Source organism: Aquarana catesbeiana, linkage group LG07 (assembly GCF_042186555.1).
Source record: "Aquarana catesbeiana isolate 2022-GZ linkage group LG07, ASM4218655v1, whole genome shotgun sequence".
NCBI lineage: Eukaryota > Metazoa > Chordata > Amphibia > Anura > Ranidae > Aquarana > Aquarana catesbeiana.
The window spans coordinates 144690514-144717290 of NC_133330.1; positions in this window are offsets into that span (position 1 = coordinate 144690514).

Here is a 26777-nt window from a genome sequence, read left to right on the forward strand (position 1 = left end):
CGGTGACGGACAGAGACGCCCTTCAGAGCGGGACGGGATGAAGAGGGGAATATAGATAGACACACATAAGATGTAGGTTTTAAGACGAGAGACCCCTCCATGCCCCCACCCCCACCTGTGCTCTCCTGTCTTCCCTCTCTGCTGGCTTAGGGTGAGGATGGGGTAAACGAATAAGGAGAGGGGAGATGGGAGTAGGTAAAATAAAATAATAGTAAATTAAAGCTCAAATGCAGCATGCGCCACCAATAGAGCAGCCAATCTTGGACATCGGTGTCCAGTGACCCCCTTATAGGGAACTTACTTTAGTCAGTAAGACAGACTTTATATAAGTCAATAGTTTTAGGGTAGTGTGGGTGGTGAGTGTTGAGTGTGTGTTTTTCCCTCTTCCCAAATTTTTTTTTTGTTTTTTTTTTCCTCTCTCTCTTGGGTACCCTCTTGGACTTTGAATTATGAAGATATGCTCTAATAATGTTAGAGGCCTTAACTCAGCAGCAAAAAGGTCTCAGATTCTGTACTCTCTCCATAAACAAAAAGTCGGCATAATATTCTTCCAGGAGACGCATTTCCGCACGGACCATATCCCTAAACTACAAAATAGATTCTATACTGCATGGTATCATGATTCCTTTGGGTATTCAAAATCAAAAGGTGTCTCTATCATAATACATAAGACAATACCACACCAAGTGTTGGAGGAATGGCGCAATAGAGATGGAAGAGCGATACTACTCATAGTTTTGATACTTGGTAAGAAATATACTTTCATCAGCATATACTTACCTAATCAGGGTCAGCATAAAGTAGGAACACAAGTGCTAAAAATGCTTATGGAAAAGGCGGAAGGGATAATAATAATCGGGGGGGACTTCAACTTTGTCTTAGATAGGGAGAAGGACACTACAGCACCATCACTAATACAGGCGGGTAGGGAGAAAAAAAGATTCTTAGATATGATGGTAAAATATCAGCTGTTTGATATTTGGAGGGTATTACACCCAACCAAAAAAGACTTCACGTTCCACTCAAAAGTCCATGGGACATACCATAGATTAGATTTTTTCTTGATAAATCAGATGGGGATAGAAGTAACCTTATCCACTGAGATAGGTAGCTCGTTATGGTCAGATCACGTGCCAATATTCTTGGAACTGGACATATTTAAGAGTAAAAATAATAGGGGAAACTGGAAACTCAACGACAATCTGTTGTATGATGAAAAATGTGTGACAGAGATTAGAAAGGTGATAACAGATTTCATATATGATCATATAAAAGATACTACATCGTTGCTGAACCAGTGGGAAACATTAAAATGCGTAATTTGGGTTTTTTTTATAAAACACGGGGCCAGATTGAAGAAAATAAAAGGGAATAGAATGACTCAACTGTTAAAAGAAATACCCAAAATAGAAACCCAACATAAACAAAACCCAACGCGTGAAAAATTAATTGAACTAATGGACATGAAAACAGAATTAAAAACACTGATAAACGAGCAAACTTTACGAATAAGAGATAATAATCGCTCTTTATATTACCAGCAGGGTAATAAACCAGGTAAACTTCTTGCTAGGGCTCTGCGCCATCGGGGCAATGCAATGCCTATTGCTAAAATCAAGTCAGAAAAAGGAGATATGAGATATGATTCAAAAGAAATATTAAAAGAGTTTCAGATTTTTTTATACGAAATTATATAATATATCTAATGATAGCATAAACAGTGATCCGGAGGCATTCCAACAAAGTGTGTATCAATACGTTAGAGAAACTGCACTCCCCATACTAGCACCAATAGAAACGTCACAACTAGATCAGGACTTTTCGGAGACAGAGATACAAAAAGTAATTGATGCATTAGTACCTGGGAAAAGCCCAGGCCCGGACGGTTTTACCCCAAGATTCTATAAAACATTTAAAGAAGAACTTATCCCTATTATGAAACGGACCTTTAATGCAGTATCTACCTCAGTGCCTTTTGTCCCACAAAGTATGCAGGTGTATATATCACTCATACCCAAACCAGAGAAGGATCATACATTATGTGGAAACTATAGACCAATCTCATTAACAAACATTGATTTAAGATTGTACTCTAAAATAATCGCCAATAGACTGGCCCCTATAATGCCTGTATACATACACCTAGATCAAGTAGGTTTTGTAAGGGGTAGAGAGGCAAGAGATAACACTCTAAAAACACTTACATTAGTAGAACATGCACAGAGGGGTTCCATCCCATCCTGTCTATTGGCAATTGATGCTGAGAAAGCTTTTGACAGGGTGGGATGGAACTTCCTTAGAGAGACACTAGTACAATGGGGATTGGGCCCTATACTTATAGATAAAATAATGGCATTATATCGGAATCCAAACAGCTAGGATAAGGGCAAATGGTGATCTTTCGGAGGTAGTCCCTATAACGAACGGCACCCGACAGGGTTGTCCGCTATAGTTTATCTGGGGAGGCAGGACCCCCAGAATTAATAGATTAGTGTTAAAAAAAAATAAAAGAGATGGGGCCTTGCCCTTCCAGATATAGATTTATACCTTAGAGCAATACTGGTAACCAGAATTGTGGATTGGTTCCACAACAAAGATAATAAACAGTGGGTGAGGCTTAAAGAAGAGATTACGACCCTAAAACTAAAATCATTACCCTGGATTAGAAGGGAACAAAGACCACCGGATGGAAAAATGCCCTTTCTAGTGGTATCAACACTAAAAGTATGGGATAGCATGATAAAGAGAGGGATAGGATCTACCAGTAAAGGCCCTATGATCCCACTATTTAGTAACCCAGAATTTCCATTGGCATTTGAAGCCAAAACATTTCTTAAATGGAAGAGATGTGAAGATACCAGGATAGTGGAGACGATAGCAGGGAATAGACTCCTTCCATTGGACAGGTTGGGCGTAGAACATAAAACAAAATGGATGCAGTATGGATTGCTCCAACGGTATATTACATCTTTAATAAAAGAGTCAGCAATAGATAGGCCTCTGACAGATCTAGAAAAATTTTTTTTGCAAGAACAGCCCATGTTCTATCTAAGATATATAAATATTTGAATTCAGAGAATAAAGAACTGGATCTACCCTACATTAAGAAGTGGGAATTAGAGATAGGGATGGAAATTCCCAGGGAAAAGTGATAAAAAGCAATCATAGCAACCCATAAACTCTCAATATCCGCTAAACATCAAGAAAGGAACTATAAAATCTTAGCCAGATGGTATAGGTGTCCTGTGGACCTACATAAAATAAACCCTGATAATGAGGATACCTGTTGGAGATGTCATGCAGCTCAGGGTACAATGTCACATATTTGGTACTATTGCTCAGAAATTCAACCATTCTGGCAGAGAATATTTGAGATATACAGAGATATGACCGGGACTGATTTATACCCTGGAATACAGATAGCAGTATTATCTCTAATCCTAGGATCAGTGAAAAAAATAAAAAAGGGAATTTTGAAATATTTTTTGACAGCGGCTCGAACCCTTATAGCAAGAAATTGGAAGAACACATATATGCCTTCAATAGTGGAATGGGAGTGTGAAATGGCGGAGATGCGTGCCCTGGAAGAAAGAATGACGATAGAAGAAGGGTGTAGGGAACAATTAGTAAATATATGGATTAAATGGGAAGAGTACAGAGTATCTTCAAAGCTTCTGAGGAAGACATAGAATTTCTGGTTCATTGTGGGGGGAAGTGGGGTCCCCGGGAGAGAGAAAGAGAGAAAAGAGAGAGAAGGTTCTATAAATTTTTTTTTTTTTTCTGTTATTGTCGTCATATGGTTTGTTGGTATGAATGGGTTTGATTGATTGGTTAGAGAGGATGGGGGATGGGTTTAAATTATGGAAGGTACATCCTTGAATAAATTATGTAGTTTTAAGGAAATAGAGAATGTAATAATGGTCGTGATAAAGAATTATAGAATTGTTTCATGTTATGGATGTGTATATGTATTATAAAGTATTGTTAAAAATGTTTTGATAAATAAAGATTGTAAAAAAAAAAAAAAGAGCATATATGCCGAAGCATGGGGGCAGCAGGGGTGGAGGAGCGATTTGCTCCTAACTTTTGGGGCGGATGCCCCCATGCTTCAGCATTTATATATTTTAGGCACAGATTGCATTAAAAAAAGTTTTATTTTTTACAATTTTTTTGTATTTGCTTTGCAGGTATGGTATGTCTTAATGTTATACTGTAATGTTACTTTGTTTTATTGGTAACCATCATTTGCTTAGCAGGTACGCCATTCAGTTGCAGCACGGATTTATCTTGACAGCAACAGCGTTTGCTTCCACAATACATAAGGCCATGACTCCAGCGCTGTAGGAGGTGATTTCACCACCACAGTTAAAAAAAGAGCATATATGCCGAAGCATGGGGGCAGCAGGAGTGGAGGAGCAATTCGCTCCTGACTTTTGGGGCAGATGCCCCCATGCTTCTGCATATATTTTTTAGGCCATTTAGTTGCAGCACTGATTTATTTATCTTGACAGCAACAGCGTTTGCTTCCACGATACATAGAGCCGCGATTCCAGTGCTGTAGGAGGTGATTTCACCACCACAGTTAATAACAAAATGGTGCATGTATGCCCATCATTAGAAGTGGGTGGATGAAGGGAGGTATTCTAATGGTGGGCATACCCACCGATAAATCTCTTTTTTTCATGCAGCCCACAGGCATGAAAAAAATATTACAATATATGCCCAACAAGGACCAGCAATGTACTGGTATGTTGCTGGACTTTTGAGTGGTTATACCAGAATGATGCCTGCGGGTTTAGGTATCATCTTGGTATCATTCTTTTCAGCCAGTGGTTGGCTTTTATGTAAAAGCAATCCTAGTAGCTAATTAGCCTCTAGACTGATTTTACAAGCAGTGGGAGGGTATTTTCCCCCTCCCACCTTCTTCCATGGTTTTCTCTGACTCTCCTGTCCCAACAGGGAACCTGAGAAAGCAGCTGACCATAAAGCTGATCAGAGACCAGAATGGCTCCAATCATCTCTATGGCCTAAGAAACCGGAAGCTATGAGCATTTCCTGACTTAGATTTCGCCGGATATAAACAGCGCCATTGGGAAATTGGGAAAGCTTTTTATCACACCAATCTTGGTGTGGTCAGATGCTTTGAGAGCAGAGGTGAGATCTAGGGTCTAATAGACCCCAATTTTTTCAAAAAAGAGTACCTGTCACTAACTATTGCTATCATAGGGGATATTTACATTCCCTGAGATAACAATAAAAATGATTAAAAAAATGAAAGGAACAGTTTAAAAATAAAATAAAAAAGCAAAAAAAATAATAAAAAAAAAAAAGCACCCCTGTCCCCCCCTGCTCTCGCGCAAAGGCGAACGCAAGCATCAGTCTGGTGTCATATGTAAACAGCAATTACACCATGCATGTGAGGTATCATTGTGAAGGTCAGATCGAGGGCAGTAATTTTAGCAGTGGACCTCCTCTGTAAATCTAAAGTGGTAACCTGTAAAGGCTTTTAAAGGCTTTTAAAAATGTATGTAGTTTGTCGCCGCTGCACGTTTGCAATTTTAAAGCATGTCGTGTTTGGTATCCATGTACTCGGCCTAAGATCATCTTTTTTATTTCATCAAACATTTCGGCAATATAGTGTGTTTTAGTACATTAAAATTTTAAAAAGTGTGTTTTTTCCAAAAAAAATGCGTTTGAAAAATTGCTGCGCAAATACTGTAAAAAAAAATGAAACACCTACAATTTTAATCTGAAAGGCCTTTGCTTTAAAAAATATATAATGTTTGGGGGTTCAAAGTAATTTTCTTGCAAAAAAAATAATTTTTTCATGTAAACAAAAAGTGTCAGAAAGGGCTTTGTCTTCAAGTGGTTAGAAGAGTGGGTGATGTGTGACATAAGCTTGTGCATAAAATGCCAGGACAGTTCAACCCCCCCCCCATTTTGGAAAGTAGACACCCCAAGCTATTTGCTGAGAGGCATGTCGAGTCCATGGAATATTTTATATCTTGACACAAGTTGTGGGAAAAAGACTTTTTTTTTTTTTTTGCACAAAGTTGTCACTAAATAATATATTGCTCAAACATGCCATGGGCATATGTGAAATTACACCCCAAAATACATTCTGTTGCTTATCCTGAGTATGGGGATACATGTGTGAGACTTTTTGGGAGCCTAGCCACATACGGGACCCCAAAAACCAAGCACTGCCTTCAGGCTTTCTAAGGGTGTAAATTATTGATTTCACTCCTCACTGCCTATCACAGTTTCGGAGGCCATAGAATGCCCAGATGGCACAAAACCCCCCAAATGACCCCATTTTGGAAAGTAGACACCCCAAGCTATTTGCTGAGAGGTATGGTGAGTATTTTGCAGATCTCGCTTTTTGTCACAAAGTTGAATATTGAAAAAACAACAAAAAAATACATTTTTCTTTTCTTTCTTCATTTTCAAAAACAAATGAGAGCTACAAAATACTCACCATGCTTCTCAGCAAATAGCTTGGGGTGTCTACCTTCCAAAATTGGGTCATTTGGGGTGGTTGTGCCATCTTGTTAAGGGTCTGGGATGAGATCAGACCTCACAAGGAGGCGGGTGCGGCAGGTCAGAGCTCACAAGAGCCACCCAACATGAGTATGGAGAGTGCAGATCTGTCGGGGGAAAGAAAATATGTATATATGTATGCTGCTATTCCACTCATATTACACAGAGCCATTAGTGAGCTCCCAAAAGTGAGTAGGGAAGACAGGGCCAGCAAAAGCATACCACCAGGGAGAGGAGGAAACTCAATGCTAAAAAATACAAAGCAATGTATAGGGCAGAAGTGAAAACTGAGGGATGGTCAGCATGAAAAAGGATATGAGAGAAAACGGAAAGCAGGAATAATGTTGTTTCTAACCTTTCGTCAGATAAATCTCAGCGTATCCATGTCAGGGAAAATCACCTCAGCTGTGCAGCACAGATATGCCTCACAAGTTGGTGTTTAAATATCCCCCTGGTGGGAGTGGTATATGAGAGCCAGCCAATCATAGTAATATTTGAAAGAATGTGGTCTGGAAGGTTGAATGGAGCTCGACAGGGCATAATCACACAGCTGTGTAAATAAACACAGCTGTGTGCGGGAACCCTCCAATAGAGGCTCCTCAGGTGATGCGACATCCAGCGTCGCAGCGTCAAAAGACGTGATGATGTCAGACGCCGGCACAGACCGCTGACACCAAAGGTTGGGCAGCAGCTAAGGGCAGAGATGGAATAACGGCCAGTGTGCGGGCGCAAAGGCAGCAAAAGCTACAGCGCCCGCGCATAGCTATCTCCCCAGATCAGGGCCATGGAGACTACCAATCTTGATCTGCCATTGGGCAGACATGTTGCCAAGACCCATAATGGTATTTGCCCCACCATTTCAGTTTTAGTTCTCGATCGCCTGCACCCAAGCCCACGAGGTGGAGATTTTGATAAATATCTCCTACAACGCAAGCTTCGGTGGATCTCAAATCTCAATGCCACCTCCCCGCCTGGCTTAAACAAAGCTTGTAACTTAAAACCTTTCCTGCCAGGCTTTGCAACAGGAAGTTTTGACAAAGATCTATAGACATATAAATAACCTCCCCATAGGTAATTTCATGTTTCCAATAATGTTCTCTCATTCTTTCTTATTCTATTCAACAATCCTCCTTTTCTTTTCTTTTCTTTTTTTTTTTTTTACTCTTTTTGGTTTTGCTGTCTTTTGATACCATTGGTTCATTATCATGAACTTATTATTTTGGCTGATGAATAAGTCTACTATTCTATGTAATTTCATGAAATTTATAATATATAAGAGTCTTCTGAATATAAATGTATTTACGTTTCTTTTCTTCTGCAGGTTTATTGTTATTCTTTTGTAAACACTAATGCACACGGATGAGGTTCCCACATTCATCTCAAGTTCAACTTTTTTAAAAGTTAATTTTTATTGCTCAATTGTCATACCATTATGTTTTTACTTATATTGACATATATGATCATTGTTGCATATCAACCATGGAATATCCGCTGTCCCTAATGGCCTGGGTGAGACTCTTTTCCTTTCTCCCCTCGTTGGTAGCTGTGGCTTGTTGGCACTCCCTGGCTTTCCGTTTTCTCTCATATCCTTTTTCATGCTGACCATCCCTCAGTTTTCACTTCTGCCCTATACATTGCTTTGCATTTTTTAGCATTGACTTTCCTCCTCAACCTGGTGGGATCCTTTTGCTGGCCCTGTCTTCCCTACTCACTTTTGGGAGCTCACTAATGGCTCTGTGTAATATGAGTGGAATAGCAACATACATACAGTGGGGACGGAAAGTATTCAGACCCCCTTAAATTTTTCACTCTTTGTTATATTGCAGCCATTTGCTAAAATGATTTAAGTTCATTTTTTTCCTCATTAATGTACACACAGCACCCCAAATTGACAGGAAAACACAGAATTGTTGACATTTGTGCAGATTTATTAAGAAGAAAATACTGAAATATCACATGGTCCTAAGTATTCAGACCCTTTGCTGTGACACTCATATATTTAACTCAGGTGCTGTTCATTTCTTCTGATCATCCCTGAGATAGTTCTACACCTTCATTTGAGTCCAGCTGTGTTTGATTATACTGATTGGACTTGATTAGGAAAGCCACACACCTGTCTATATAAGACCTTACAGCTCACAGTGCATGTCAAAGCAAATGAGAATCATGAGGTCAAAGGAACTTCCTGAAGAGCTCAGAGACAGAATTGTGGCAAGCACAGATCTGGCCAAGGTTACCAAAAAATTTCTGCTGCACTTAAGGTTCCTAAGAGCACAGTGGCATCCATAATCCTTAAATGGAAGTCATTTGGGACGACCAGAACCCTTCCTAGAGTTGGCCGTCTGGCCAAACTGAGCTATCGGGAGAGAAGAGCCTTGGTGAGAGAGGTAAAAAAGAACCCAAAGATCACTGTGGGTGAGCTCCAGAGATGCAGCCGGGAGATGGGAGAAAGTTGTAGAAAGTCAACCATCACTGCAGCCCTCCACCAGTCGGGGCTTTATGGCAGAGTGGCCCGACGGAAGCCCCTCCTCAGTGCAAGATACATGAAAGCCTGCATAGAGTTTGCTAAAAAACACCTGAAGAACTCCAAGATGGTGAGAAATAAGATTCTTTAGCCTGATGAGACCAAGATAGAACTTTTTGGCCTTAATTCTAAGCGGTATGTGTGGAAAAAACTAGGCACTGCTCATCACCTGTCCAATACAGTCCCAACAGTGAAGCATGGTGGTGGCAGCATCATGGTGTGGGGGTGTTTTTCAGCTGCAGGGACAGGATGACTAGTTGCAATTGAGGGAAAGATGGATGCGGCCAAGTACAGGGATATCCTGGATGAAAACCTTCTCCAGAGTGCTCAGGACCTCAGACTGGGCCGAAGGTTTACCTTCCAACAAGACAATGACCCTAAGCACACAGCTAAAATAATGAAGGAGTGGCTTCATAACAACTCCGTGACTGTTCTTGAATGGCCCAGCCAGAGCCCTGACTTAAACCCAATTGAGCATCTCTGGAGAGACCTAAAAATGGCTGTCCACCAACGTTTACCATCCAACCTGACAGAACTGGAGAGGATCTGCAAGGAATGGCAGAGGATACCCGAATCCAAATGTGAAAAATGTGTTGCATCTTTCCCAAAAAGACTCATGGCTGTATTAGATCCAAAGGGTGCTTCTACTAAATACTGAGCAAAGGGTCTGAATACTTAGGACCATGTGATATTTCAGTTTTTCTTTTTTAATAAATCTGCAAAAATGTCAACAATTCTGTGTTTTTCTGTCAATATGGGGTGCTGTGTGTACATTAATGAGGAAAAAATGAACTTAAATGATTTTAGCAAATGGCTGCAATATAACAAAGAGTGAAAAATTTAAGGGGGTCTGAATACTTTCCATCCCCACTGTATATACTGTACATATTTTCTTTGCCCCGACAGATCTGCACTCTCCATACCCATGTTGGGTGGCTCTTGCAAGCTCTGACCTGCCGCACCCGCCTCCTTGTGAGGTCTGATCTCATCCCAGACCCTTAACAAAATTGTTACATACCTTGGATTTACTGAACAGGGTGACGGAACTCCCCTTATAACTGGGGTCTCCCCCTACTCATAACTAATCCTTTAAGGAACCTTTGGATGTGGGATCCCATCCACCTGCATACGTGCTGTGTATCATCTTCCTGTAAAAGAACATTTTTGATTTGTAAGTACTGAACTGTATATTTTGACTGTATATTCGCCTTTCTATAAATCAACTTTAATATGTAAATTCATTGTACTCTGTAGTGATTGGCCACTTATACATACAGACATATTCTTTTTTTCTCTTTGATAGAAATGTAACAATACACTCTACCTGAACCCTTGAAGAAGGAAGTACACTCTTCATAAAAAGAAATCAATCTTTTTGTGTTTTTTTCCAAAACATGTAGGGTGGGTTTGCAGCAGCTGCGTTTTTCAAGTGTTTGCTGCAGCATCCAGTAGCTGTATGTTTGCATTTATGATTATGTTTTTCTTGATTGTTTTTAGATATGTATAAACCTTTGTAATTTTTTTCTCCTTTTTGTACTTTGAATAAAATTTGCTTATTTTTTATATATACTTTGTATATTTTCCAATACTATCCTTTATTGGTTTCCTACCCATATTATCCCTTGGGGACACCCCTTTCTTCTACATCTTACCATTTTATGGCCTTCGAAACTGTGATAGGTAGTGAGGAGTGAAATAAAAAATTTACGCCCTTAGAAATCGTGAAGGAGGTGATTGGTTTTCGGGGCCCGTACGCAGCTAGGCTCCCAAAAAGTCCCATACATGTGGTATCCCCGTACTCAGGAGAAGCAGCAGAATGTATTTTGTGGTGTAATTCCACATATTCCCATGGCATGTTTGAGCAATATATCATTTAGTGATAACTTTGTGCAAAAAAAAAAGTTTGTCATTTTCCCGCAACTTGTGGCAAAATATAAAATATTCCATGGACTCAACATGCCTCTCAGCAAATAGCTTGGAATGTCTACTTTCCAAAAATGGGGTCATTTGGGGCGGGGTTGTGTAATTTTGGCATTTTATGGCCTTCAAAACTGTGATAGGTAGTGAGGAGTGAAATAAAAAATTTACGCCCTTAGAAATCCTGAAGGCGGTGCTTGGTTTTCGGGGCCCTGTATGCGGCTAGGCTCACAAAAAGTCCCATACATGTGGTATCCCCATACTCAGGAGAAGCAGCAGAATGTATTTTGGGGTGAAATTCCACATATGCCCATGGCATGTTTGAGCAATATATCATTTAGTGACAACTTTGTGCAAAAAAAAAAAGGTTTGTCATATTTCCGCAACTTGTGGCAAAATATAAAATATTCCATGGACTCAACATGCCTCTCAGCAAATAGCTTGGGATGTCTACTTTCCAAAATGGGGTCATTTGGGGGGGGTTTGTGCCATTTTGGCATTTTATGGCCTTCAAAACTGTGATAGGTAGAGAGGAGTGAAATAAAAAATGTATGCCCTTAGAAATCCTGAAGGCGGTGCTTGGTTTTTGGGGCCCTGTACACGGCTAGGCTCCCAAAAAGTCCCACACATGTGTGTGACAGACCTAGCTGGGACAAAGACTTTTGGAGGGGACCGAATGCCAGCCTCTTGCCTACCGATTATGGGCCCTGGCATTTGGGGGAACGACGGTGCTCGTTGTGAGCTGTATGCCTGGGGACCCTGGAGGTGGTGTTACTTTAGATTCAGGTCCATGTCCTCCAAGACACACAGACTCTGGGGACCCTGGATATGGCATTGTGACGGGAGTCACTAATAGGGGCACACGGTAAATGAGAACCCCACTATGATCTGTGCTAGTCAGACTCAATGCTGTATATATGTATATATAATGTGTGCTGTCTCATTATGTTGTGTACTATTTGCTGTGATGGTTGGGGTGTGACTGTATTCTATTGTCTATTGTGGCTGTCTGCCTCAACTATTATTGGATATCTAAGTGTCTTGCTGTGAGGAAAGAGGGAGTGGGGATTCCTCCAGCAGCCCCCCTGTTAAGACTGTTTACTGATGAGAAGTTAAACACACCTGACCTGTGTGTCCATTGTCATTGGACAGTTTAACCCGCCCTGTTTTCCAAGGGTGGGGGGAAGTGTTTTGAAGTGGAATCGTCATAACGTGTTTGAATAAAGATTCAGTCCTGTTTGAACCTCAAGACAAAGCCTTGTCTTGTACTTGGGGGAGAATTATTCATATGGGTTTCTTGTTTGGCTGATCGGAGTGTTCAATAGCTGCCTTTGTGTTCAGGAATGGAATGTCTTAAATGGCTTTAACCCCTTTCATACTCAGGGTGTCGTTACAACTGGTGGCAAGCAGCGTGATCATTCCCACAGCCCAGAAGGACAGCTACAAGAGGACACAGGACAATGGAAGCAAAGCTCTCTACCCTCAAGGACTTACTGAAGAACCGGGGCCGAGAGGCCAACAACCCTAAGAAGAGGGACATTATCGCAGAACTAGTCTAAATGGATAGAGCTGAAAGACCCAACATAACCCAAAGGCCCAGCATAACAGAGAGGACACCCGAAGAGCCATGGTTTGATCGGGCTGTTACAATAAGACTGGCACATTATGGTCCTAACCCTACAGCGGAGATCATAGACCTAGTTATAGCAGCTGTGGATGCAAATTGGCTACAGCAAAGAGGTGCTGCAGCAGCAGAAGTCACAGCAGCACCAACTGAAAGGAGAGGAGAGGTACAGATACCAGCCACCATGGAAGAGGAACTCAGAAGGAGGTTGCGAGAGATGCAGATACAGCATAGAGGACCAGTATCAGAGCAGATCCTGCTGGGATGGTCTGATTCTATCCGTTGCAAACTCTGGAAGAAAGCACTAGCTCTTGAGCAGCAACACCAGGGAAAAGTTCTTCCCTCCATCCATGAGAGGTAACAGTATGAAGTACGAATGCTGTTATTGGGGGAACAACTGAAGCAGGAGTGGACAGCTGAGTTAAGCAGGCTGATCCGGGCAGAGATGTGGTTGGACGAGAGCTACAGAGCCCTCCGGTGGTATGTAGCCCAAGAGTGCCCGTGGTCAGTGGATGACAGCCCCACTGAAGGCTTTAGCTATGATGGCCTGGGATTGTTGTATTGGAGGCTGGCCAGGGACCCTGACTTTGGGAGTGATCGGGAGTGGCGTTTGGAGGAAATAATGGAGCACAGAGAGTGAAGGCTGAATGTCTCGGAAGGGCACTGGGCACAGGAAGATTTGGAGTTTCTGGCCATTCAGGAATGGGCGCTGGAGATCGCCTACAGACAGCTGCTAGACTCTTTGCTGTGATGGTTGGGGTGTGGCTGTATTCTATTGTCTATTGTGGCTGTCTGCCTCAACTATTATGGGATGTCTAAGTGTCTTGCTGTGAGGAAAGAGGGAGGGGGGATTCCTCCAGCACCCCCCCTGTTAAGTTATTTACTGATGAGAAGTTAAACACACCTGACCTGTGTGTCCATTGTCATTGGACATTTTAACCCGCCCTGTTTTCCAAGGGTGGGGGAGGTGTTTTGAAGTGGGATCTGTATAACATGTGTTTGGATAAATATTCAGTCCTATTTGAACCTCAAGACAGAGCCTTGTCTCAGACTTGGGGGAGAATTATTCATATGGATTTCTTGTTTGGCTGATCGGAGTGTTCAGTAGCTGCGTTTGTATTTGAGAATGGAATGTCTTAAAAGGCTTTAACCCTTTTCATACTAGGGGTGTCGTTACAATGTGGTATCCCCGTACTCATGAGAAGCAGCTAAATGTATTTTGGGGTGCAATTCCACATATAACCATGGCATGTGTGAGTAATATATCATTTAGTGACAACTTTTTGTAAAAGAAATTTTTTTTTTGTCATTATCCAATCACTTGGGACAAAAAAAATAAATATTCAATGGGCTCAACATGCCTCTCAGCTATTTCCTTGGGGTGTCTACTTTCCAAAATGGGGTCATTTGGGGTGGTTGTACTGCTCTGCCATTTTAGCACCTCAAGAAATTAGATAGGCAGTCATAAACTAAAAGCTGTGTAAATTCCAGAAAATGTACCCTAGTTTGTAGACGCTATAACTTTTGCAAAATGTTTCTGTATATATTGCAAAAAATAAAGATTGCAAATTTTGTTTGGGTACAACATTGTATGACTGCGCAATTACCAGTTAAAGCAGCGCAGTGCCAAATTGTAAAAAGTCCTCTGGTCTTTAGGCAGCTAAATAGTCTGGGGCTTAAGTGGTTAAAAACCCTCTGGTCCGGGGTGAGGGTCCTCATCGGGAACGGCCGCATCAGATGGTCACCCAGCCCAAATGCTTCATCAACCACGAAGACAAATGGGAGTCCTGCCATGTTGTCTTCCGGAGGTGGCAAGCCCAAGCCGTCATTCTGGAGACATCTGAAGAACTCCGTCTGGGCGATGACTCCACCATCTGACATCCAACCATTTTTCCCCACGCCCACATACAGGTACTCGTATGTCACCGACACCCCCACCAACAGCACAATACTATTAAGCCCCTTATAATTGTGATAGTATGACCCCGAGTTGGGAGGTGGGACTATGTGGACGTGCTTTCCATCTATTGCCCCTTCGCAGTTGGGAAAGTCCCACTGCTGGGCAAACTGGGAAGCCACAGTTTGCCATTCCTGTGGGTTTGAAGGAAACTGTGGAGTCAAACAAGAAAAATAAAAATTTGTACTTTTGCACATAACATTGCAAGCAGATTACACACAAATATTCTTGGCCAACATAAGTATAACATTTATTGTAAGGAGTATTTAAAGACAAAAGTATAAGGTCCACTTATCAGATTACTCACCTCCTCTGATGGCCCATTGTAAAAATTTTAGGGGGGGAGATGTTTTAGACAGGTAACCCACTCCACTTTATTGAGAGCTGAATGCCCAAATAATGTGTGATACTTTGGCCAGCCCCTCCCTACTTACACTATTGGCAGCCCACAGGACAGGTTTCAAATGAGTTTGGCCCCCCAAAAAATCTTGGACTATGCCTGAATTTAAGGACAACAAGAACATTTGGACACATTTTAGGGGGTGTTTAGTATAAGCACTACAATGGAGCTGACAAAATACATTGTTAAGTGACTAGGCTAGGTGTGTATGGGCCCAGGATAGCATGCTGGGGAGGTTAGTGAAGGCAAATATGCATGAAGGAAAAAAAGCAACAGTAAAAGCTTCCAGCATGCATGAGGACAAAGACGACATTCACAGCATATTACAATCATGGTAATTATGGAATGATGAAATAAATACAATACATTAGCAAACATTAAATACATCAAATGTGATGTTAAAGGATAAAACTTACCTTAATACAGTCCTTCTGCAGGACCTGTATGATCAGCAGAACAGGTCTCTGGAATAATGATTCCCAGAGGCTGGGGGGGAGATCCCAGTCGAGAACTTGATGTCATGCAGACCTCTCCCCGTCGCCAAGTACCGCAAGGTGGGGACAAGCCTTTGTTCGGGAGTGATGGCTTGCCGCATGCAGGTGTCCTGCTTCGTAATATAAGGAGACAGCAAAGCCAACAGATGGTGAAAAACGGGTTCCGTCATCTGGAGATAATTCCTGAAATCATCAGGATTATTCTCTTGGATCTCCCGCAACAAAGACATATGAGAGAATTGGTCACGCTGGAGCAACCAATTCTTCGTCCATTAACTCCTCCTTGCCCTGTTCATGGACTGGACTTGGGTCAAAGCAAGAACTCCAACACCAAGCCCTTGTACAGCATGAACTCTACAAGGAGTATGTACCCACAACATGGCTAGAAAACGGTCGGCTGGTCAGAACGAACTAACAGAACGCACTGAAAATCAGAAAGGACCTGAGAAGAAAGATCTGAAAATCATAAACGAGCGGACAAGAACGCACTAAAAAACAGATATGAATTATTAAATAGAACACACTGAATGACAGTAACAAACTAACAACACGCACTGAAGAACCGATATGAACCCACAAGCACAAACTGACAAGCAGAAACAAACTGAAAAGCACAAGGTTGAAAAGCGCGAATCGTCTCTCACCAAACTTCTACTAACACAAGATAAACACGAGATTAGCAGAAGGAGCCCAAAGGGTGGCACACTGGCTATTGAACTTTCTTTTTATTGTGCCGTCGTACATGTTGTACGTCACCGCGTTCTAGATGTTCGGAATCTCAGACAACATTTGTGTGACTGTGTGTATGCGAGACAAGTTTGAGCCAACATCCTTCGGAAAAAATCCACGGTTTCTGTTGTCGGAATGTCCAATCGTGTGTACGGGGCATAAGTGTGTGTGTGTGTGTGCGTCTCTATATTTACGTGCACACTACATTATTTGAACAACATAAATACTGCACATTATGTACTTGGACAATCTTATATGTGCTACTGATAGTCAGCAAACTGATGTTTGGATGGCTGTGTGCCACCCCTGGAAATTCAACCACCCTAGACCCAAACCTGTGTTGGCCATGTATAAACAAGTCCTTGTCAGTGTGTTTGTCATTACCTGACATTGGCATTAAAGTCATTGTAAAGGATCGTTTTTTTTATTGTTTAAAAAAAAAAAAACATGTCACACTTACCTCCACTGTGCAACTCGTTTTGCACAGAGTGGCCCCAAACATCCTCTTCTGGGGTCCCCCAGTGGCTCTCGCGGCTCCTCCCTGCATCAGATAACCCCCTAGGAGAAGCACTCTCCCGAGGGGGGTCACCGAGCGGGCACGCTCCTGTGCTCCTGAGTCCAGCATTTGCGTCCACAGACACGTATGCCGGACTCGGCCCCACCCCCCGGTGGGGCCAATGGCTGCGCTGCTATCAATCTATCCAATCAAGAGCCGGGACCCCGTGGAGAGAGGGACAGCGCGTCCCCGCCGAGAAGATGAAGGGGCTCAGGTAAGTAAGAAAGGGGGCTGGGGGGCTGGTGACCGTCAGGTGTTTTTTCACTTTAATGCATAGGATGCATTAAGGTAAAAAAACACGAGGGTTTACAACCCCTTTAAAGAATGTCTGCCTACAGCCAGCAGTAGAGTCGAAGCTGCCACTACATGACTCATCCAGAACATACAAAATGTACGCTTCACAGCCAAATGTAGCTTATGCCCTGTACACACAATCGGACATTCCGACAACAAAACCGTGGATTTTTTCCGACGGATGTTGGCTCAAACTTGTCTTGCATACACACAGTCACACAAATGTTGTCGGAAATTCCGATCGCCAAGAACGTGCTGACATACAACACGCACGACAGCACTATAAAAAGGAAGTTCAATACCAAGTGCGCCACCTTTTGGGCTTCTTCTGCTAATCTTGTGTTTATCTTGTGTTAGTTTGGTGAGAGACGATTCGCGCATTTCAGCCTCGTGCTTTTCAGTTCGTTACTGCTCTTCCGTTTGTGCTTGTGTGTTCGTATCTGTTCTTCAGTGCGTGTTGTCAGTTCATATCTGTTTTTCAGTGCGTTCTTGTCCACTCATTTCTGATTTTCAGATCGTTCTTCTCAGGCCTTTCTGATTTTCAGTGCGTTCTGTTAGTTTCTTCTGACCAGCCGACCGTTTTCTAGCCATGTTGCAGGTACATACTCATTGTAGAGTTCGTGCTGTGCAGGGGCTTGGTGTTGGAGTTCTTTCTTTGACCCAAGTCCAGTCCGTGAACAGGGCGAGGAGGAGTTTATGGACAAAGAATTAGTTGCTCCAGCATGACCAATTCTGTCACATGCCTTTTGAGAATAATCCTGATGATTTCAGGAATTATCTCCGGATGACAGACCCGTTTTTCACCATCTGTTGGCTTTGCTGTCCCCTTATATTATCAAGCAGGACACCTGCATGCGGCAAGCCATCACTCCAGAACAAAGGCTAGTCACCACCTTGCGGTATTTGGTGACTTGGAGAAGTCTGCAGGACATCGTGTTCTCGACGGGCATCTTCCCCCAGGCTCTGGGAATCATTTTTCCAGAGACCTGTTCTGCCATCATTCAGGTCCTGCAAAAGGACTATATTAAGGTAAGTTTTCTCCTTTAACATCACATTCTATGTATATAATGTTTGCTAATGTATTGTATTTATTTCATCATTCCCTAATTATCATGATTGTAATATGCTGTCAATGTCCTCTTTGTCCTCATGCATGCTGGAAGCTTTTAAAGTTCCTTTTTTGTCCTTCATGCATATTGTAATGAGCCCCTGCTCGCTCGGCTCCACTCTCCTGACACTCCTCTGTGGCTATTGAATCATATTGCAGCGTCTGATGGTTCGGTCATCCGATGCTTCCGGAATTGAACTACAGCTATGTGCCATTCAAATCCAGTTGTGATAGCTCAGAACAAACACCAGGCAGGCTGTATGTAAGTTCAACCAGGAATCTCTTTTATTGAAAGGAATACAGGCTCTTTTGTACAGTAAAAGAGGAGGTGCATACCTCCTGCTCATATTACTCTTACCATACACCTGTGACCAGAAACCTAATTAACATGGGCTAATTAACTAATCCCTTTGGACAGCCTAGATGACTCAGTCATGACCTTTAGGCCAGACTGGCCGTCTTGTAGCTCAGAAAACCCAATCAACATTATCACAAATCAACACAGAACTCTTCTTCACACAATAGCAGAGTTCATTAACACAAACAACAATGGGGATCTAATGACTCTTAGATCCCATACTAGACTTATTTACAATAAACACATTCTAGCAGGCAACAGACAGACAGGTGGCTGGAATTGACATCAGCATCTCCTAACAGTATTTGTCCCAGCATTATGAATCAGCCACTATTTCTAATATGGCAAATCCAGGGTCCCCAGAGTCTGTGTGTCCTGGGGGACCAGGACCCGAATCCACAGTAATACCACCTCAATGGTCCCCAGGCATACAGCTCACAAAGAGCACCGTTACCCCAAATGCCAGGGCCCATAATCGGTCGGCAAGAGGCTTGCATTCAGTCCCCTCCAAAAGCCTCTATCCCGGGTGAGTCTGTCACATTTCTTCCCCATCAAAGGTTGACTAACAAGGTCCCAGACCTCCACCTGGTCTGGACATGCGTTAGTCAGGCAGAGTGAACTCGCAAAGTCTGTCCACATGATCTCCTTTCTTGGCTGCAAGGAATAGTTGACCTCAGTAGGTGTGAGGCAGAGGTCATTGACTCTCTGTCTGGCTGTCAGCGCTTCAGCTGGGTGGTGTTTACCATTCCATGGATTGGCCTGTTGCTGGACAGAGGGGCCCACTGTCCCAATTCCCTGAAGCTGAGAAGAAACTGTAGGTGCGAGGCAAAGGCCAGCAGCGCTCTGTCCTGTTGCCAGTGATTCAGCTGGGAGTAGCAGCTTTACTACATCAGCTTGTTGCTGGAGAGAGGGGCAGACTGCCCCGGCTCCCTGGAACTCCACAATTGTTGCCGGTGCTGGGCAGAGGTTGGTAGCACTCTGCCCTGTTGCCAGCACTTCTTCTGGAGACTCCGCATCCTCCGCTCCAGCTAACCATTGGGGCAGGAGACTGGCTTCCTCCACTCCCAAACTGTGTAGCTGCCATTGGGGAGGTGAGCCTGCTGCTTCCTTTTCCATTCCCTCATCTGGCTGCTTGGACGACATGTCTATGGTACTGTCTCCCAGGTGCACGGATCTTTGCTGGGGAGGAAAGGCCGCTTCCTCCACTCTGGCCAACTGTTGGGGAGGGACAACACACACCTCCTCTCCCTTCTCCCCCTGTATCTGTTGCTGGGAAGTTATTGCCACCTTCTCACCCTGAGCCTCCGAAACTGCCACAGGTGTGGGGCAGAGGTCTTGGACCCTCTGTCCGGTTGCCAGCACTTCTGCTGGGGGTTTGCTAGGTGGTTCCTCCTCTACAGAAACCTCTATTAAATCCCCAGTCTCTGGAATTGCTAAAAGTGTGGGACAGAGGTCTTGGACCCTCTGTTCAGTTACCAGATCTTCAGCTGGAGAAGTTTGTTGCAACTCCACAGATACTGCTGTTGGTGCTGGGCAGAGCACAGTGAAGTTTGGCCCTAATACCAGCTCTTCTGCTGGAGGCTCATCAGGTTGTTCTTCCTCAGCAGAAAAGCCTATTAAATCCCCTGTCTCTGCAACTGGTGTCTGGGGATAAAGTTCCACCATCTCCTCTCTGTGGAACCCAGAAGAAGCTATCAGTGCTGGGCAGAGGTTAGCAGAGCTCTGCCCTGTTGTCAGCACTTCAGCTTTGGGGATAGCAATCTCCAGATTTTCCACTGCCGATTCTCTGGCATTCTGCTGGACAGGCACATTCCTCCATCCAAGATCATCCAATGTATAAACAGGTTCATCAAGGTCAGTCAGCACTTGCTACATCCGCAATAAGACCTCCACGTCCATAGCTGCGGGGGCAGGTTGGCAAAGCACACTCTTACTCTGCCACATTGTCGACTCTTCCGCCAGGATTTCAGATTTGTCAACTGGTATTTCCTGATAGTCCCAGGCAAAGGGAGCCCCACCCTGCTGCTGAGCAGAGTCTAGCAGCTGTCTGTAGGCCATCTCAAGCTCCCATTCCTGAACGTCCAGAAACTCCAAATCTAGCAGAGTTCATTAACACAAACAACAATGGGGATCTAATGACTCTTAGATCCCATACTAGACTTATTTACAATAAACACATTCTAGCAGGCAACAGACAGACAGGTGGCTGGAATTGACATCAGCATCTCCTAACAGTATTTGTCCCAGCATTATGAATCAGCCACTATTTCTAATATGGCAAATCCAGGGTCCCCAGAGTCTGTGTGTCCTGGGGGACCAGGACCCAAATGCACAGTAATACCACCTCAAGGGTCCCCAGGCATACAGCTCACAAAGAGCACTGTTCCCCCAAATGCCAGGGCCCATAATCGGTCGGCAAGAGGCTTGCATTCAGCCCCTCCAAAAGCCTCTATCCCGGGTGAGTCTGTTACACATATTTGTCTTCACTAACCTCCCCAGCATGCTATCCTGGGCCCACACACACCTAGCCTAGTCACTTTACAATGTATTTTGTCAGCTCCATTGTAGTACTTACCCTAAACACCCCCTAAAATGTGTTTAAATATTATTTTTGTCCTTAAATTCAGGCAGAGTGCAAGAAGCTTTTTTTTGGGGGTGGGTGCCAAAACTCATTTGGAACCCTCCCTCCCCCCCAAAGGCTAAGTCAACCGATACCAATACACTCTCTTCTGACTTTGCCAAACCCAAACACACTATTCCTACCTCTTTTGTGGTCAGATTTATGGATGAATTCACCAAAGCATGTAGTGCAAGGGCCTGCCTGAATACTTTCAAATGGTAGTGTTTAAAGTTTTGTTCTCCTATTATCTTGATAGGTAATTGCAGAATGTAAAAATGTGCTTCAATTAGGAGAGTGTGTATTCATATTTTTGTATTATGACACTTCTTACCTGTCCAGTGGGCTGCCAATAGTGTAAGTAAGGAGGGGCTGGCCAAAGTAAAACACATTATTTATGCATTCACCTCTCAATGAAGTAGAGAGGGTTACCTGTCCAAAACACCCCCCCACTAAAATTTTTACAATGGGCCATCAGAGGGGGTGAGGAATCTGATAAGTGGACCTTATACTTTTGTCTTAAAATACTAATTTCAATAAATGTTATACTTATGTTGGCCAAGAATGTTTGTGTCTAATCTGCTTGCAATGTTATGTGCAAAAGTACTAATTTTTTATTTTCTTGTTTGACGCTACAGTTTCCTTCAAACCCCCAGGAATGGCAGACTGTGGCTTCCCAGTTTGCTCAGCGGTGAGACTTTCCTAACTGCAGAGGGGCAATAGATGGGAAGCATGTCCACATCGTTCCACCCCCTAAATCGGGGTCATACTATTACAACTATAAGGGGCTTAATAGTATTGTAATGTTGGCAGTGGTGTTGGTGACATACGAGTTTTTGTATGTGGACATGGGGAAGAATGGCCGGATGTCAGATGGTGGATTCATCACCCAGATGGAGTTCTACAGACGGCTCCAGAATGGCAGCTTGGGCTTGCCACCTGCGGAAGTTTGTCACTGATGAAGCGTTTGGGCTGGGTGATCATCTGATGCTGCCGTTTCCCATGAGGACCCTCACCCCGGAGCAGAGGGTTTTTAACTACCGGCTGGCCAGAGCCAAAAGAGTCATGGAGAATGCGTTCGGAATAATGGCCAGCCTGTTCCACCTATTTCTGACAGCAATACACATGGCGGAATATAAACTGATCCATATTGTACTTGCCTGCTGCTTTCTCCACAATTACCTCAGAAAAAATGCAACAAACTATGTGGCCTCAGTTGGGGCTGAGGCCAGATTTCAAAACACAAATCTGACGACACTTGAACCTGGTGGTCCTGGCTTGCCCCCCCCCCCAAAGCGCCCGCAAAGTTTGACAGAAGTATGTTGAATACTTTGCGGGTAGGGGGGCCATTGATATGCCAGCCAATGTGTGAAACATTTTTAAAATACTTTTTTTGGTATAAACTGAACTCATATTTCATTTGATTTACTGCTTGTGTTTCTTTTAGCTGTCTCCTAGGTTCTCCAATGGCCTTTTTTTTTGGCCATTTTCTTCAATAGTGCAAACGTAATTTATTTGATACATGAGGTGACAATCTCTTCTTCAGCTAACTATTATGCTGTGGGTCTGCCCCACACACACACATTGTTTTTGTTATTAATGTATGTAATGCATTAATGATAAAAATAATCATCCTTTTCAGCTCCATGAATTAATTGCTTTGAGTCCCTAAAGTGGCGTGATTGGGGCAAATTTGAGAGCACTGTGGGGGTTATTTACTAAAGGCAAATACACTTTGCACTACAAGTGCACTGCAAGTGCACTTGTAGTGCAAAGTGTGTTTGCCTTTAGTAAATACCCCCATTGTCATTGTAAACTACACCAGCTTACTCCAAAAACTGGTATTGAGCATTGAAAGAAGAAGCCACATATTGTTGAATATAAAACATTTTACTCCGTGCACATTCACATGTGCATTAGAAAAGGGTTTTTTAACAAACCAACATCTTTAATGTATAACATTTTTATGTTTGACAGTAGACATATCCTTGTTTTGGCTAAACAGACATGTTTAAAACCATAACATACACAACTCAGGAACTTACAAAGTTCAACTTGGATAAACTGAAGGCAATATGTGACATTAGTTTGTCAGTTTGTCGTAACTGTGCTGATCTTGCCTTCATCAGATGGGGTGATGTCACCCTTGTAAAAGCTACTTTTTGAAGATGCACAGAAATTGAAAATGTGGATTTACCTCCTGATCCCATGCCTAAAGTCAACATGTGCTAGCTCCCATCATGGGGGATTAATGGATGTGTTTCGGGGGTGCAACCCCTTCCTCTCATCTACTTTAGTTGTGAGGAAGGGGTTGCACCCACAAAACGCGTACATTGATATCCCGTGATGGCAGATAGCACATGTTGACACACTGTGTGCATCTTCAAAATTAAAACTTTTTTTAAATTAAAAAATATAACGACAAAATGTAAAAAATTTTGGGTGTTTTATATTCTGCCTAAAACATCAATGATGTTGTGGAGTCTTTTTTCAACATCATTGATGCTTTGCTTTATCTTCTCTAATTCCTGATTGCACACCATGCTCTCCCCGATGAGGATCTGTGCACTTGCACTGGTGAAATGAGTTTCTTCTTCCACAACATCCACATCACCTAAAAACAAAAAAACACACCATATATTATAAATATGCATGTATACATCTATTATCTGAAGCTGTGGTCTCAGACACTGACCTGTTGTGGTCACTATTTCGCCCAATTCCTGAACCTCTCCCTTCACATCTTCTTCAGGGTGTGTGGGATTCCCCCTTCTTTAGGAGGTGTGATGTGAAGGTATACTTAGCACACAGATTTTTGAGGCAAGAAATAGGAATATGAAACATTGCTTGAAAGTTCAAGCTGAAAACATGTTTTTTTCCCCCTTTCTAAAGCTGGAATACTTACCTTTTTTGTTATTAAAGTTTCACAGATGAAGAGACCCCTAGTATCCACTGGTTGTTCTGGTGTCCCACACTAGTGAAACAGTAAAGAAAAGCACATGTACCAGCACAAAAGTAATAATAATAATAATAATAGGAACACACGACATAATACTTACTTTTTTGCAGCACTCTCTTGATCCTTCTGTACTGATCGTGCTCCCTCAATTTGAGGTCTGACCAGCATTTCCTCAATTCCTCCTTGGATCGTCGTACCCCAAAATTCTTCTGCAGACTTCTCACAACTTTAGTCATGATCTTGGCCTTTCTCACATTTGGGTTGCTGTACGGTCCATACTTCCCATCATAGTCGGCCCTCTCAAGATGTCCACCATCTCCATCATCTCTACAAAGGACATATTTGAGGCCTTAAATCTCCTCCTGGATCGTGATGTTTGTGGCTTCGGGCTTTCGTCGTCCTCCTCGTTGCTGATATTATCATGCACCTGTTGTCTCTTCACATGTGCTCTCTCACTGTGCCAAAAGAGAAGGGGCGGGGAATATACTAGAAAGAAGGTAAAACTCTGCATGCGCAGTGTAGATAAAGCATAATACTGGCCATGCCCAGTAGCCTGACCAAATCACAGGTTCCTCCCCTCCGCCTTCCAACAAAAACACCCAGGAAGGGGGGGAATGTGAAGGAGTCAGTGCTTGGTTTGATTCAGCAGCCTACTGCGGTCCTCAGAACCACCAGGAGGCCTTTGGCTGTATGATGGCCAGTAAGATGCAACAAATGGAGGAGGGCCAATGCCTCATCTGTGAGGAGGTCATATATTTCAGGACCAAAATAAGGGGGTGAGGGGCCAACTCACCAATAAAAGTCATGTATGTGAGTTGGACCATACTCCTCCACCTCCTGCAACAACTCCAACACCACAGCCACAGCCTGGAAGGAAACGTGAAAGGAAGTCAAGAGAGTGATGGCCTGGGTTTGGTCTGGTCTGGCAAAAAACACAGGCTGTGGTAAGACCACAGCCTAGGGACATATATGTCATCTGCTGCTGCTCCCGATCTCTGAGACCTGGACCGGATTGTGCTCCCTATTAAATGGACTTCTCAGGCTACCAATTTTGCCTGTCAAATAATTAATGTCTGCCCTGGGGTACAAAGGCTTCACCAATTTCAACAGTTTATCCAGCATTGCCTTCTTCTTTAGTTTGTTATGACCCCTAATAAATCACAATTTTTTTTTTTACAAATACTTGGCTATGTGTTTTAGTTCAAAAAGGACAGTTTGTGAGTAGGCAGGTACATTTCAAAAATGCAATGTCAAATTAACAAGGGACACCAACACCAACCAACCTCTTTGAGGTTAAAAAAAACAAGATAATAATGGTGTTGTGGTAACTTGACACACAAAACGACAAAAAATATTATGGAGATCACTATAAAAAAAAAAAAAAAAATTCAGGAGATCTTGATAAAAAAAAGTAGATCACTATAAAAAAAATAATAAACATTATTCTGGAGATCTGGCGAAAAAAAAATAAATAAAAAAGATTATTCAGGAGATCACAAGAAATAAAGAAATCAGTTTGTCAGAACTGTGTGTGAACATCAGCAGCAAAGCAACTTCATTATTCTAGCATTATAAAGAAGAAGAGAATGCGCTGCATTGAAAGATTTAAAAATTTGCAGCGTGTCGAATGTGCTATCTTCATTACGAACGCTAGTTTTACTAAACCGAGCTCTTCCGTCTTGTACTTGATTCTGAGCATGTGTGGAATTTTGTGCCTTGGACTTGTGTACACACGCTCAGAATTTCTGACAACAAAATTTGGGAACCTGCTCTCAAACATTTGTTGTCGGAAATTCCAACAGCAAATGTCCGATGGAGCATACACACGGTTGGAATTTCCGACAACAAGCTTACATCGAACATTTCCCGACCGTGTGTTTGAGGCATTAGTGTTACATGCACTGGGACTGCAAGCAGCTAGGACTAGAGCAGCAGGACTGCTGGGACTTGTATTTCTAGGAACATGCAACACATAATGTAGGACATATCTGTCCAGCAGTCTTTGCAGGATCAAATATTCCTCCTCCTTAAAGGATCTGCAGCAGCCGCAGGGTGCTAAGTTTGCGTGAAGATCTCTGTACTAACAGATCTGCCAGAATGTCTTCTCCAGGAGCTCCTGCAGAACTTCTCAAGGCAGGGAGAAGTGACACCTTTCAGCTGTCCGGGGTCACCGCTGTCTGGCCGGGCTCCACTCTGTCTGCTGCTCGATCAATGAATTAGGCTCTCTGTGTGTTGTAGCTCTGCCCATCCAGGGACAGGGGAGGAGGGGAGACCTGCCAGGGAGGAGGATGGGGATGAGGTAGAAGAGGAGGAGGAGGAGGGGGAGTAATGGGGCAGTGCAACTACACCAGAAGAAGATCCTGGTTCAGGGAGCAAATTAGGGAGCTCAATAGGCGGGCCAGGTCGGTATTTTGGCTCGCCCTAATGAGCTCCAATTAACACAATGGGAGGCTGGCAGGTAGCCAGTAAGCATGGAGAAACTGTTTACTCCGTGTTCTAAATACAAGTCTAAATTATTTTTCGGACGGACGGTCTGTTGCTGGGCAGATTAAAAAAAAAAAGTCTAATCAAGATTTTTTTTTTCTAATCTACCCAGAAACAGCAGCAGAGAGAGAATTATAACAATCAGGGAAGGGAACTGCAAGTGCAGGACCAGCATTTAGGGGCACAGAACACATTTTATCAACTGGTGGGGCACTG